Genomic DNA, 12,739 nt, shown 5'->3' with positions numbered 1-12,739 from the left:
TTATTTCAAAGGACCTAGTCAAGTCTTTACAAGTTTTCTCCCGGAGTAACTTTGGCTGTGCCTACATAACCCAAGTTTCCTGCTTTTCAGAGCCAAGGCAGTTCTGGTCCTGTGCTCCATGACTAGCCACCAGCAGAACCTTACATGAGCCCCACCTCCCCCATTCTCCACTTCTTTGGTTTGTTTGATCTCCCAGACTGATCTCCACCTGGTAGCTTCCTGCTATAGCCCTATGCGTTCTTTGTGCTATTCCTTATTTGATCAAATTTCTTGATCTCATTTAACACCAGCCCTGAACACCCACTCCCAGGCTGTAGGCCTTCAGATGCCAAATGGTCAAAAAGTGATTAGCATTTGCAGCTGTTCAGTTCACTTGAATGTTGCTTCACCTACTTCACCGTAAAATGAAACAATGAAAACTCCAGGTAGGAATACTAAAAATGTAGGAAAAGGTAGATTGCTACTTACTGTATAGATAACACACTAAGTTGCAGATGGGAACAACTAAAAGACACTTACACATAAGGTTTTGGGCTGACCGTTCATCATAAAAAGAGAAGCACACACGATGTACTCACACAAGCAAGCTTGCCTCAGCACACACAAGACCGCCAACTCTGTCAGCTTGGACCAGGATGCAACTATCACGTGGGATGGAAGTAGCAGCCTGGATGGGGTGGGCAAGGTGAAGAGGAAGGGATAGCAGAGTATGGGTGGTAGAAGAAAGAAGCACTGTCTGGCAATGCGTGCATGGACTAGAACACCAGCACACTCTGCATCAGGACGTTGTTGGTAGGAAGATGGGGTAGGAAGATGGGATAAAATGAAGTGTAAAGGAGAGGAGTAGGGAAATATGGGTGGATACATTGACAGGAGAGTGGAAAACAATGAGGGTGGAAGGACAGAGGGGGTGGAAACTGTTGGGTGAAGGATGTGGGGTCAGCATGTTACCGTAAGTTGAGGTTGCAACAATTATGGGAGCAGAGAATGGGTTGTAAGGACAGTTTGGAAGACCTGGTGGAGGAAGGGAGCATCCATATGGCTCACTTAGTGCGGCAGCCATTGAAATCAATCATGTTATGTTCAGCTGTATGTCTTGTCACGTGGTGGTCTACTCTGCTCTTGGCCACAGTTTGGCAGTGGCCACACATCCTGGTGGACAGCTGATTGGTAGTCATATCAATACGAAAAGCTGTGCAATGATTGCAGCAGAGTTGGTGCATGACATGAGTGCTTTTACAGGTGGTCTGGCCCTGATGGAGTAGGATAAACCTGTGATAGGACTAGAATAGGAAATGCTGGGTTCCTTTGTGGCTGATTCTTGGGGGAGGGGGAAGGATTGGGTTTGTAAGGGGAAATGGCATGGGAGATCTGTTTGCCGACTAGGTCAGGGGGTAGGGCCTGTGTGGGAAGGCCTTGGCGAGACCCTCAGCATACTGGGCAAAGGAGTTCTTCTCACTGCAGATATGCCATTCCTGAGTGGCCAGTCTGTATGGAAGGGATCTTTTGGTGTGAAAGGGTTTATGCAGACTACCCTGTGGCACAACTTGCAGCTGAACAAAAGATGATTGATTTCAATGGCTTCCTCACTACCCAAGCCATCTGGAACTTCCCTCCATCACCAGCTTTTCTGAAATGCACTGATGGGAGTTATCCTTACAACATATTCTCTGCTCCTGTAGTTATCCTGGCCTCAACCTGTGGTAACATACTATCTCCACACCCTCCACTCAACAGTTTCCACTCTCTCTGTCCTGTCACCTCCTCCCCACTGTCGTCCCTCTTTGTTTGCCACTCTCTGCCAACACACCAACTTTTCTTTCTCCACTCCTTTCCTTTTTTGCACCATTTTTCTCCATGTCCCTGCCCCACAACCCACTGATGCTGTGCCTGTTAGCATTCTAGTCCCTGCACACTCTGCCAGACTGCTGGCTGGTGTGGCCGAGCAATTCTAGGCGCTTCAGTCTGGAAGCATGCGACCGCTACAGTTGCAGGTTCGAATCCTGCCTCCTTAGGTTGGTTAGGTTTAAGTAGTTCTAAGTTCTAGGGGACTGATGACCTCAGATGTTAAGTCCCATAGTGCTCAGAACCATTTGAACCATCTGCCAGACTGTGCTCCTCTCTTCACCACACTTTCACTGCTATCTTCCCTTTTCCTTTCTGTTTTCCGGCCACTCCAGATTGCTGCTTCCATCCCATGTGTTGCATTCTGGTCCAAGTTGCTGGAGTTGGCAGTTGTGAGGTAAGGTGTCCTTACATGTGTGAATGAATGGTGCATATTTCTCTTTTTCTGATGAAGGCTGAGGCCTAAAGGGTATGTGTAAGTGTCTTTTAATTATTCCTGTCTGTAACTTAGCATGTTATCTTTATGGTAAGTAGCAATCTATCTTTTCCTACAGTGTTGATTGTAAAATAAGAGGATTTGACTTTCTCTGCTTTCTCTTTTTTTTTGCATTCTTCTTCTCACTTTGTAGCCTTTCTCTGTCCATGCTTTTTTTAGTAAGTGGCAGTACAATGTATTAAGTGATATAATGTGGAATACTTGTTGTTGTTGTTGTGGTCTTCAGTCCTGAGACTGGTTTGATGCAGCTCTCCATGCTACTCTATCCTGTGCAAGCCCCTTCATCTCCCAGTACCTACTGCAACCTACATCCTTCTGGATCTGCTTAGTGTATTCATTTCTTGGTCTCCCTCTACAATTTTTACCCTCCACGCTGCCCTCCAATACTAAATTGGTGATCCCTTGATGCCTCAGAACATGTCCTACCAACCGATTCCTTCTTCTGGTCAAGTTGTGCCACAAACTTCTCTTCTTCCCAATCCTATTCAATACTTCCTCATTAGTTATGTGATCTACCCATCTATTCTTCAGCATTCTTCTGTAGCACCACATTTCGAAAGCTTCTATTCTCTTCTTGTCTAAACTATTTATCGTCCATGTTTCACTTCCATACATGGCTACACTCCATACAAATACTTTCAGAAATGACTTCCTGACACTTAAATCTATACTCGATGTTAACAAATTTCTCTTCTTCAGAAACGCTTTCCTTGCCATTGCCAGTCTACATTATATATCCTCTCTACTTTGACCATCATCAGTTATTTTGCTCCCCAAATAGCAAAACTCCTTTACTACTTTAAGTGTCTCATTTCCTAATCTAATTCCCTCAGCATCACCTGACTTAATTCGACTACATTCCATTATCCTCGTTTTGCTTTTGTTGATGTTCATCTTATATCCTCCTTTCAAGACACTGTCCATTCCATTCAACTGCTCTTCCAAGTCCTTTGCTGTCTCTGACAGAATTACAATGTCATCGGCGAACCTCAAAGTTTTTATTTCTTCTCCATGGATTTTAATACCTACTCCGAATTTTTCTTTTGTTTCCTTTACTGCTTGCTCAATATACAGATTGAATAACATCGGGGAGAGACTACAACCCTGTCTTACTCCCTTCCCAACTACTGCTTCCCTTTCATGTCCCTCGACTCTTATAACTGCCATCTGGTTTCTGTACAAATTGTAAATAGCCTGCCGCTCTCTGTATTTTGCCCCTGCCACCTTTAGAGTTTGAAGGAGAGTATTCCAGTCAACATTGTCAAAAGCTTTCTCTAAGTCTACAAATGCTAGAAACGTAGGTTTGCCTTTCCTTAATCTTTCTTCTAAGATAAGTCGTAAGGTCAGTATTGCCTCACGTGTTCCAGTATTTCTACGGAATCCAAACTGATCTTCCCCGAGGTCGGATTATACTAGTTTTTCCATTCGTCTGTAAAGAATTCATGTTAGTATTTTGCAGCTGTGGCTTATTAAACTGATTGTTCGGTAATTTTCACATCTGTCAACACCTGCTTTCTTTGGGATTGGAATTATTATATTCTTCTTGAAGTCTGAGGGTATTTCGCCTGTTTCATACATCTTGCTCACCATATGGTAGAGTTTTGTCTGGACTGGCTCTCCCAAGGCTGTCAGTAGTTCCAATGGAATGTTGTCTACTCCCGGGGCCTTGTTTCGACTCAGGTCTTTCAGAGCTCTGTCAAACCCTTCACGCAGTATTGTATCTCCCATTTGATCTTCATCTACATCCTCTTCCATTTCCATAATATTGTCCTCAAGTACATCGCCCTTGTATAGACCCTCTATATACTCCTTCCACCTTTCTGCTTTACCTTCTTTGCTTAGAACTGGGTTTCCATATGAGCTCTTGATATTCATACAAGTCGTTCTCTTATCTCCAAAGGTCTCTTTAATTTTCCTGTAGGCAGTATCTATCTTACCCCTAGTGAGATAAGTCTCTACATCCTTACATTTGTCCGCCAGCCATCCCTGCTTAGCCATTTTGCACTTCCTGTCGATCTCATTTTTGAGACGTTTGTATTCCTTTTTGCCTGCTTCATTTACTGCATTTTTGTATTTTCTCCTTTCATCAATTAAATTCAATATTTCTTCTGTTACCCAAGGATTTCTACTAGTCCTCGTCTTTTTACCTACTTGATCCTCTGCTGCCTTCACTACTTCATCCCTCAAAGCTACCCATTCTTCTTCTACTGTATTTCTTTCCCCCATTCCTGTCAATTGTTCCCTTATGCTCTCCCTGAAACTCTGTACAACCTCTGGTTCTTTCAGTTTATCCAGGTCCCATCTCCTTAAATTCCCACCTTTTTGCAGTTTCTTCAGTTTTAATCTACAGGTCATAACCAATAGATTGTGGTCAGAGTCCACATCTGCCCCTGGAAATGTCTTACAATTTAAAACCTGGTTCCTAAATCTCTGTCTTACCATTATATAATCTATCTGATACCTTTTAGTATCTCCAGGGTTCTTCCATATATACAACCTTCTTTCATGGTTCTTAAACCAAGTGTTAGCTATGATTATGTTGTGCTCTGTGCAAAATTCTACCAGGCGGCTTCCTCTTTCATTTCTTAGCCCCAATCCATATTCACCTACTACGTTTCCTTCTCTCCCTTTTCCTACACTCGAATTCCAGTCACCCATGACTATTAAATTTTTGTCTCCCTTCACTATCTGAATAATTTCTTTTATTTCATCATACATTTCTTCAATTTCTTCATCATCTGCAGAGCTAGTTGGCATATAAACTTGTACTACTGTAGTAGGTGTGGGCTTCGTATCTAACTTGGCCACAGTAATGCGTTCACTATGCTGTTTGTAGTAGCTTACCCGCATTCCTATTTTCCTATTCATTATTAAACCTACTCCTGCATTACCCCTATTTGATTTTGTGTTTATAACCCTGTAGTCACCTGACCAGAAGTCTTGTTCCTCCTGCCACCAAACTTCACTGATTCCCACTATATCTAACTTTAACCTATCCATTTCCCTTTTTAAATTTTCTAACCTACCTGCCCGATTAAGGGATCTGACATTCCACGCTCCGATCCTTAGAATGCCAGTTTTCTTTCTCCTGATAACGACATCCTCTTGAGTAGTCCCCGCCTGGATACTTAACAGTCTGTAATATGGTCTATGATGTACAATGAGAAGAGATTAATTGCACCACTGCATTAGAGTATACCATTTTATGTCAGTCAAGTAACAAAACCAATTATTTTGGGTTACTTTACTTTCAGCTATTATCCCCCTACAGACAGTGAAGTTATGTTGAATAGTTATGTATTATGATAGCCAGGAGAGAAAGTGGTGACACAGAGCAGTATAATTAATGAAGATACCTTTCCATTATTGTGAAGATGGCCAAGTGGTGTTAAATAGTCTATTTTATGCTGCCACCCTTAGAGATCAGAGTAGAACTACAACTATGTCTCACTTTACCATGCATTGAGTTTGCAGTTGAGGCAGCAATGTGATTTTAGAGTTATTTAAGCTGGAGCCCCTGTCACCTGTGAACACTTGCTATAAGCAGAGACTGAAGAATGCAAATATGTGGTCACCTAAGCCAGCCAGGTGCAGACACACTACCACTACTCTTTCCCTTCTTCATTTCTTCATCTTGTCTGCCATAATAAGTCCAGTTTTCATGTGAGGGACCAATACATAAGTATGATATTGCAGGCTTTTAAGCTCATTTGTTGTCTAGGTGTTTAAAGAATTTAATTTTGGGGAAACTAATCCATTTTCTTTTGAGAGAGCTTTTGTTTACTGTAGGTGTTTTAAGTCTTTGCTTTTCTCTAACTAAGAATTTATGTGAGGCAATGTACTCGTTTGGTTGACTACCACATTTTGCATAGGTTTTATATGGTCATGGACATTGAGGATCTTTGGAGAAAGAGTCCAGATTTATTTTTTACGAAACTGCACACAAGTGTGAAAGTGCAGTAATTGAGGTGTTAAAAGATACCACAACACATTTATAATGCAAGTGAATGGTAAGAACCTGTATGACAAAGTGCACTTTTATTATTTTAAGCAGTGTACATTATTCAGTTTTGTTTTAGAATTTTGATGTTGTGCTGTATTTTCCTTGGAGACGCTAGGTCATGGAAGTCCTACCATTGTTGATAAGGATTTCGTTATGTCTATTCCGGGATTTCTTTTGAAATAATACATTCTGTTTAACTTGCTACTTAAGTTTTTCTACAGTACTATACTTTACAGTCTGCTTTGTTAAGCATTTCATTTGTTTTCAATTCTAGGACGTGCAGCCCCTCTCTGTAGTGTCTATTCTGTTTGTATTATATTGCTCAATGGACCATTATACTTCAAGTTTTCACCTAATTTTTTTAAACTAATGTTCCACTGCTCTGCATATGGACAAAGTCAACAGCCAGTTTAGAAGTGTTAGTTTTGTTATTTTCTTTCAAGGCACCACTCACAAGGATTGCACATTTTTAATTATTATGTCTCCTGAGCTGACTATTTCCTTTCAGTCCCTCTTCATAACCTGTGTCCCATGAACTTAATATGCACTCTTTTCTTACCTACTTGTTATTCATGGTATCTGAAGTCTGAATAGCAGTATTTCTTATTGCACACCAGTATCAAAATCTGGTACCCTTCCATATCAAAATTTTCACCATCTTGAAGTGACTCTGTTGTGGGTTTTTATGTAGCCAACAAATCCCTAAAATAGATGGCCAACATTTTTTAACTCTCCCTCCCTGCCTCTTGCAACACTGCTGCATTTCCCCTGATCTTCTGCATTACTGCACTTCATTCCATCCTCCCCCCCCCCTTTCGCTTCCCTTCACACCTTCAGTAACAGCCCACCATTCGTCTTCCTCTACCTGTCTTCCTCTCTTCCTATACATCCCCCCCGCCCCCTTCCACGCCCATAACAAACAGTGACTCTTCTGTCTTGCAGTTTTCTGTTACTCTGAATGGGGATGGGCTATGTAATATAATTAAAGATTTTGTACTTCTTTATTTTAACATGAATCAAGTTACACTGTTGTATTTTAACATGGGCTGATACAGCTAACATTTGGGTTATGTGTTTTATGATACATCATCCCTTTGACTTGCTAATTGAATTCTGCACTGTATTCAAATTGTGTTAGCATTCTGTAGCCTGTGGAACTTTGTGCAACTACTAGCTGTAACTAATAGATGGAGGTTGTAGCAAGATTTTACGTGTGTTATTACTCTTTCTCAAATATACTTAATGCTGTTCTAATCCAAGTCAGGTATTAATGTTTTGCTCTGATTTATTATGTTTGTCACCCATATACATTGATTATCATGTAATTAAATACTGTGTTATGTTGACAATGAATTTTATATTTTTGGGAATTGGTTCCACTACGTAGCAATTAGATTAGTATTTGCCAGACAAGATAAACAATTAACCATGTCTAGGGGCACCTGTAAACCATTAAAAAATCAGTGCTGATTCAATCCAACCAGTACCTACTCTCATATTAGCAGATGTACTGCATAAGCAGTAGTTGGCACTGAAAGTCAGTAAGCAGACCTGTACCAAGAAGATGAAGACAGATATCCATCACTTCAGAAGAAGGAAACAGACAGTTAGCAAGTGAAGAAACACAATCTGGTATGTTGGTAGCACCTGTGTTTTGGTTATTGGACTACCAGATACACATCCTCATGTGTGTACCCATATGGCTTCAGTGACCTGTAGTACATGCAGCAAGCCACAAAATTCCACCAATTTACAAGTAAATGCACAGTGTTCAATATTAATCTACTGATTAATGACACTGATCATACATGCAGAGAACTGATCATGCTTGCTCATGTTATCACACTGGTTATATGTAGGGGCCAAAAAAGCAAGCCATTGCTGTCTGATCGACTCATGTTCTGAAGTAAGTAAGCTACCAGTTCGCCAGGATGAGAATGGATCTTTAGCCATGTCTACCTATTCTATGGTAGGCAACCATTTGTCTATAACAATATATGATGCATGTGAGGTGGAAGTTAAACTGGGTTTCAGCAGGAAGTTCATGCTCACAAATGAGGTAAAACTGATATTAGGGGTGGAATTTGTTAGTCAACAAAGGCTGGAGATTAAACTCAGTACAGTGCAGATTACGACTGATGGTGGAGACATTACTAGTACTATAGGCAATGGTGCTACAAATACAATCTCCTCACCATGCACCTCAATTCTGAAAGATGCTAGAGAAAATTTTTATTGCCAAATAGATGATGAATACCGTGGTGCACCATATCAAAATGGCAACTGGCCAAACAGACTCGCAACAGTGAAGGAGATTAGCACTCAACTGTTTTGCTGCAGTGAAAGTAGAGTTTGAAGAGATGTTGCAATCTGGTATTACGTGCAGATCAGGCAGCCTGTGCACATCACCACTGTATTTGATAAAGAGGAAGGTAGTGCCTGATGCCCTGTGGAAATTGCCACACATTAAATGCATGTACCATCCCGAATCACTATTTAGTCCCTAACATAAGACATTTGACAAATATGTTAACCAGAACTACAGCCATGAGGATGGTTGATTGTAAGAAGGCTTACAGTCGGGTACTGGTAGCAGAAGAGTACATTCCCAAGATTGCACTAATAATACTATTTTTCCTTTTGAATACCTTAATATGCCATTCGGTGTAAAAAATGTTGCCAAGATGTGGCTGCACTTTATAGATGAGGAGTTATGGGAGCTGAATTTCTCTGTTTAAATTATCTTGATGATGTCATAGCATTTTACCAAATGGCATCATTGCATAAGGAGCTGAGCAGTGTCCAGTTGGATAAGCAGACATGGAGCATAATTTATTCTGTGCCAGAGCTGGTAACGTACAATTTCAGCAGCTGGTGTTTGTCCATTAAAGAAGAAAACTGCAGTGAGCAGTTAAGAAGACATCTGGAAACTGAACTTCTATCGACAACACGTATTGAAAGTGACAAAGATTCTGACACTGCTGACAGCAGCACTGTCAGGCAGTTACACAACAGGCTGATGTCACCTGCAATGTACACCAGGGATGCAGCACACCTTCAAAAGTGTACAAGCAAACTTACAGACAATGTCACACTGTCCCACCCACTCCGTGATGCGCCATTATCTATAGCAGTAGATGCTAACCAGTGCACTATAGACACAAGTCTCCACCATTGTGTCAGATGGATTTGGAAGCCCTTGGATTTTTTGCCCTATAAGCTCACAAAGGCTCAAACCAAGTAGAGTGCATATGACCAACAGCTGTTAGTTGTATATGAAGCTGTGCAGCACTTCCACACACATGTCAAGGGTAGATGATTCATAATTTATACGGACCACAAACCAACCATGTCACTTTTAGAAAGATCAAGGATAGCTATTATCCAGCACAGGTTTGCCAGCTAGAATTTATCAGACAGTTTAAAACAGACATAAGTCACATAAAAGGGGCAGCAAACATCATTTACATAACTGTGTATAATAAAACATTTAAAACGAGTTTTGGTGACTCACTGAATAGTATTATTGAATAATGAAACATAACTACAAAACTATTATTAGCACGTCACACTGAAACCTGCAGAAAGTTTTAAGCCTTTGCCAGTTAAGGCATGGTTTGACCCATTATACACCTCTAATGGATCTATTTCATACCAGGATCTATATAACATGATGTGTCAACAAATGAAAGAGTGAATGCATGAATAAAATTATTCAGGATATGAAAATGTGAAATATGGCGTCCCTCAAGGATAAGTATTAGGACCCATTCTGTTTCTCCTGTATGTCAATGATCTTATGTACAACAAGTATTGCCAAACTACCCTCCAATTTACAGACAATACAAGCTTCCTTATTATTGGTAAAACAGAAGAAAAACTAAAAGACTCCGCTATCCAAACAATGACAGTGTAGAACAGTGGTCCAGCTACAACAAGCTAATTATAAACAAAGAAAAGAAAGTAGCACTGAACTTCTATAATGTAAAAGGAAGACAACATCCAAACATAGAAATAGAACTTAGGGACAGAGTTCTTGAAAGTGTTGACAGCACTAAATTTCTGGGACTCTGGCTCCAGAACAACACAAAATGGGAGGTACACATTGAATATTTGCAAAGAAAACTAAGCAAATCCTGTTACATGATACGGATCTTAAAAACTTGTTGCAGCAAAGCCAGCCTGTTAAATGTATACTACTCCTATGTGCATTCTGTAATTAAATATGGCATAATCTTCTGGGGCAATACAACAAAAAATATTAAACTTTTCAGGATGCAAAAGAGAATACTAAGAACTATTGAAGGGGTAAACAATACGAAATCATGCATACCCATATTCGAAAAACTGTCAGTTCTTCCTCTTCCTTGCATTTTTATCTACGAAACATCAGTTTTCATCAAACAATATATCAATAGACACCCAGATATCTTATTAAAAATGAAGATATACATGCACACAATACAAGGCAAAAATCTGACCTTCATATGAAACAGGTGAGAACATCATTGTGCCAAAAAGGCACACTACATACTAGGATAAAGATTTTCAATAATCTACCTAAACATATTAAATCAATAGGTAAACTCTGTAGTTTCAAGGCTGAAGTAAAGGCATATTTAATTGATCATTGTTTTTACAGTCTGACAGAATATATAAAAAGCCAAACAACAAAATTAAAGATGCATTATTAATACTCTACTTTGTATGTTGCCTGTAATATTTGTTGTATTTATGAATCTTTGCTATATTACTTCAATATCTAGTCCATAGGATTGCAATACAAACTGTATTTTATCTTGTAAATACCTAACCATGTCCAATATCCTTGTATATATTCTATACATATAGGATTTGAAGGACTAAATAAATAAATAAATAATGACTAAACTAAGTGAAAAAGTGTTATAAACTGATAGCAAGACATTAGCAATTTTGCTTCCACAATTATCTATTAATGAAACGATTTAATCAAAATTGTCACATACCTTCAATGTTACATGTATTATATGTTAGGTAAGAGGCAATTACGGGCTCAAAAAATTGTAAATAGTAACCTGCTCCTATTGTTTGAACAGAGATAAAATGCATATAATTACACACAAGGAAGAAGGAGAGTAATGCTGCCATAAAACGTATGAGTAACATTGAGGAATTCAGTTTTGTTATACTTGCTCCCATTAATGTGACACAGTTGCTAACTTTATAAAGCATGACTGTCAGGAAGTAACAGTCATTTTGTTGTTCTTATCTGTGACTCGGCATCTTTGCTATATGGTGAGTAGCAACTATCCTTTTCGTAATATTGTTACATTTAATCCTTGATTTTCCATTGTTCAACAAAAAAAATGTGTGTGTTAGTGTGTGTACTTAAACTGAAAAACAGAGGTAGTCTGGAAGCTTTGCTATTATGTGTGTCTACCACCCCACCTGTTAATCAACCTCAGATGGATGTGTGTGTTTCTTGCATCACATCAGTGTTTGAAAGTTCAGGTTTAATTCTCTGTTGATCTCTACAAATAAATGTCAAAATCATCTAAAGATAGGTGAGCTGACCAGTACTGATGTATAAGAAACCCATAATGCACTCAGTGCAGACTGTGCACTCACAGGACTCATTCATTCCAAAGAACGGTCGATCGCCACACTCGCCATCGAGGTGGACCTGCATCACAGTCATCTGAATGGAGGCCTCACTAGCATCACGTGGGCCCTCGGTTGATGCATCTTCCCTGATGATTGCTTCATAGCGTGACAGGGCTTCTGACAGTATGGCACACTCTGGCCCTAGTGTCTGCAGACAGAAAGTACCAAATGTCGCACTGTAGCAGTTTTTCCACCACCTTACATTGTCAAACATAACGAAATTTGTATTATATATATCACATTTTTCTTTGCTATTAAGTTAGAAATTTTTACAGGAGTGCAAGAAGAAACCTGCTACGGCATCTACGAGTGGAGGAAGGAAACTGTAGGGGAGCAGACAACATATTAGAGACAATGATGGGGGAAGTGATTTCACAGAGATACAAATGCAAGATAGGACTAGGTGGAGGACAAGATGAAATTTATTTTCATTTTTTATTTATTTTACTATAAATTAGGTTGTTACAGTGAGCAAGGGAAGTGCTAGGAAATGGAACACGTCAACCTTTACCAAGTAATTTTCTACAAGTAATTAAATTAGTAGTATATTTAAAATGGTGTAATTACAGTGATTCTACCACAACATACAATGACAAAATCTTTCTCTTATTAATATAGATATCTTATAACTGAATATCAGAACTTGTAATACAGTTCAACATTTGCACTACTATGACACTTCTGTAATAAATGGACACTCTAGTTTTAAGTAATTTACAACAGATTTCACTAAATGAGTAAAGAAAATT

The sequence above is a fragment of the Schistocerca piceifrons genome, chromosome 5 (assembly GCF_021461385.2).
Source record: "Schistocerca piceifrons isolate TAMUIC-IGC-003096 chromosome 5, iqSchPice1.1, whole genome shotgun sequence".
Classification (NCBI taxonomy): domain Eukaryota; kingdom Metazoa; phylum Arthropoda; class Insecta; order Orthoptera; family Acrididae; genus Schistocerca; species Schistocerca piceifrons.
The sequence above is the reverse complement of the archived record's forward strand: the minus strand, read 5'-3'. Positions refer to the sequence as shown.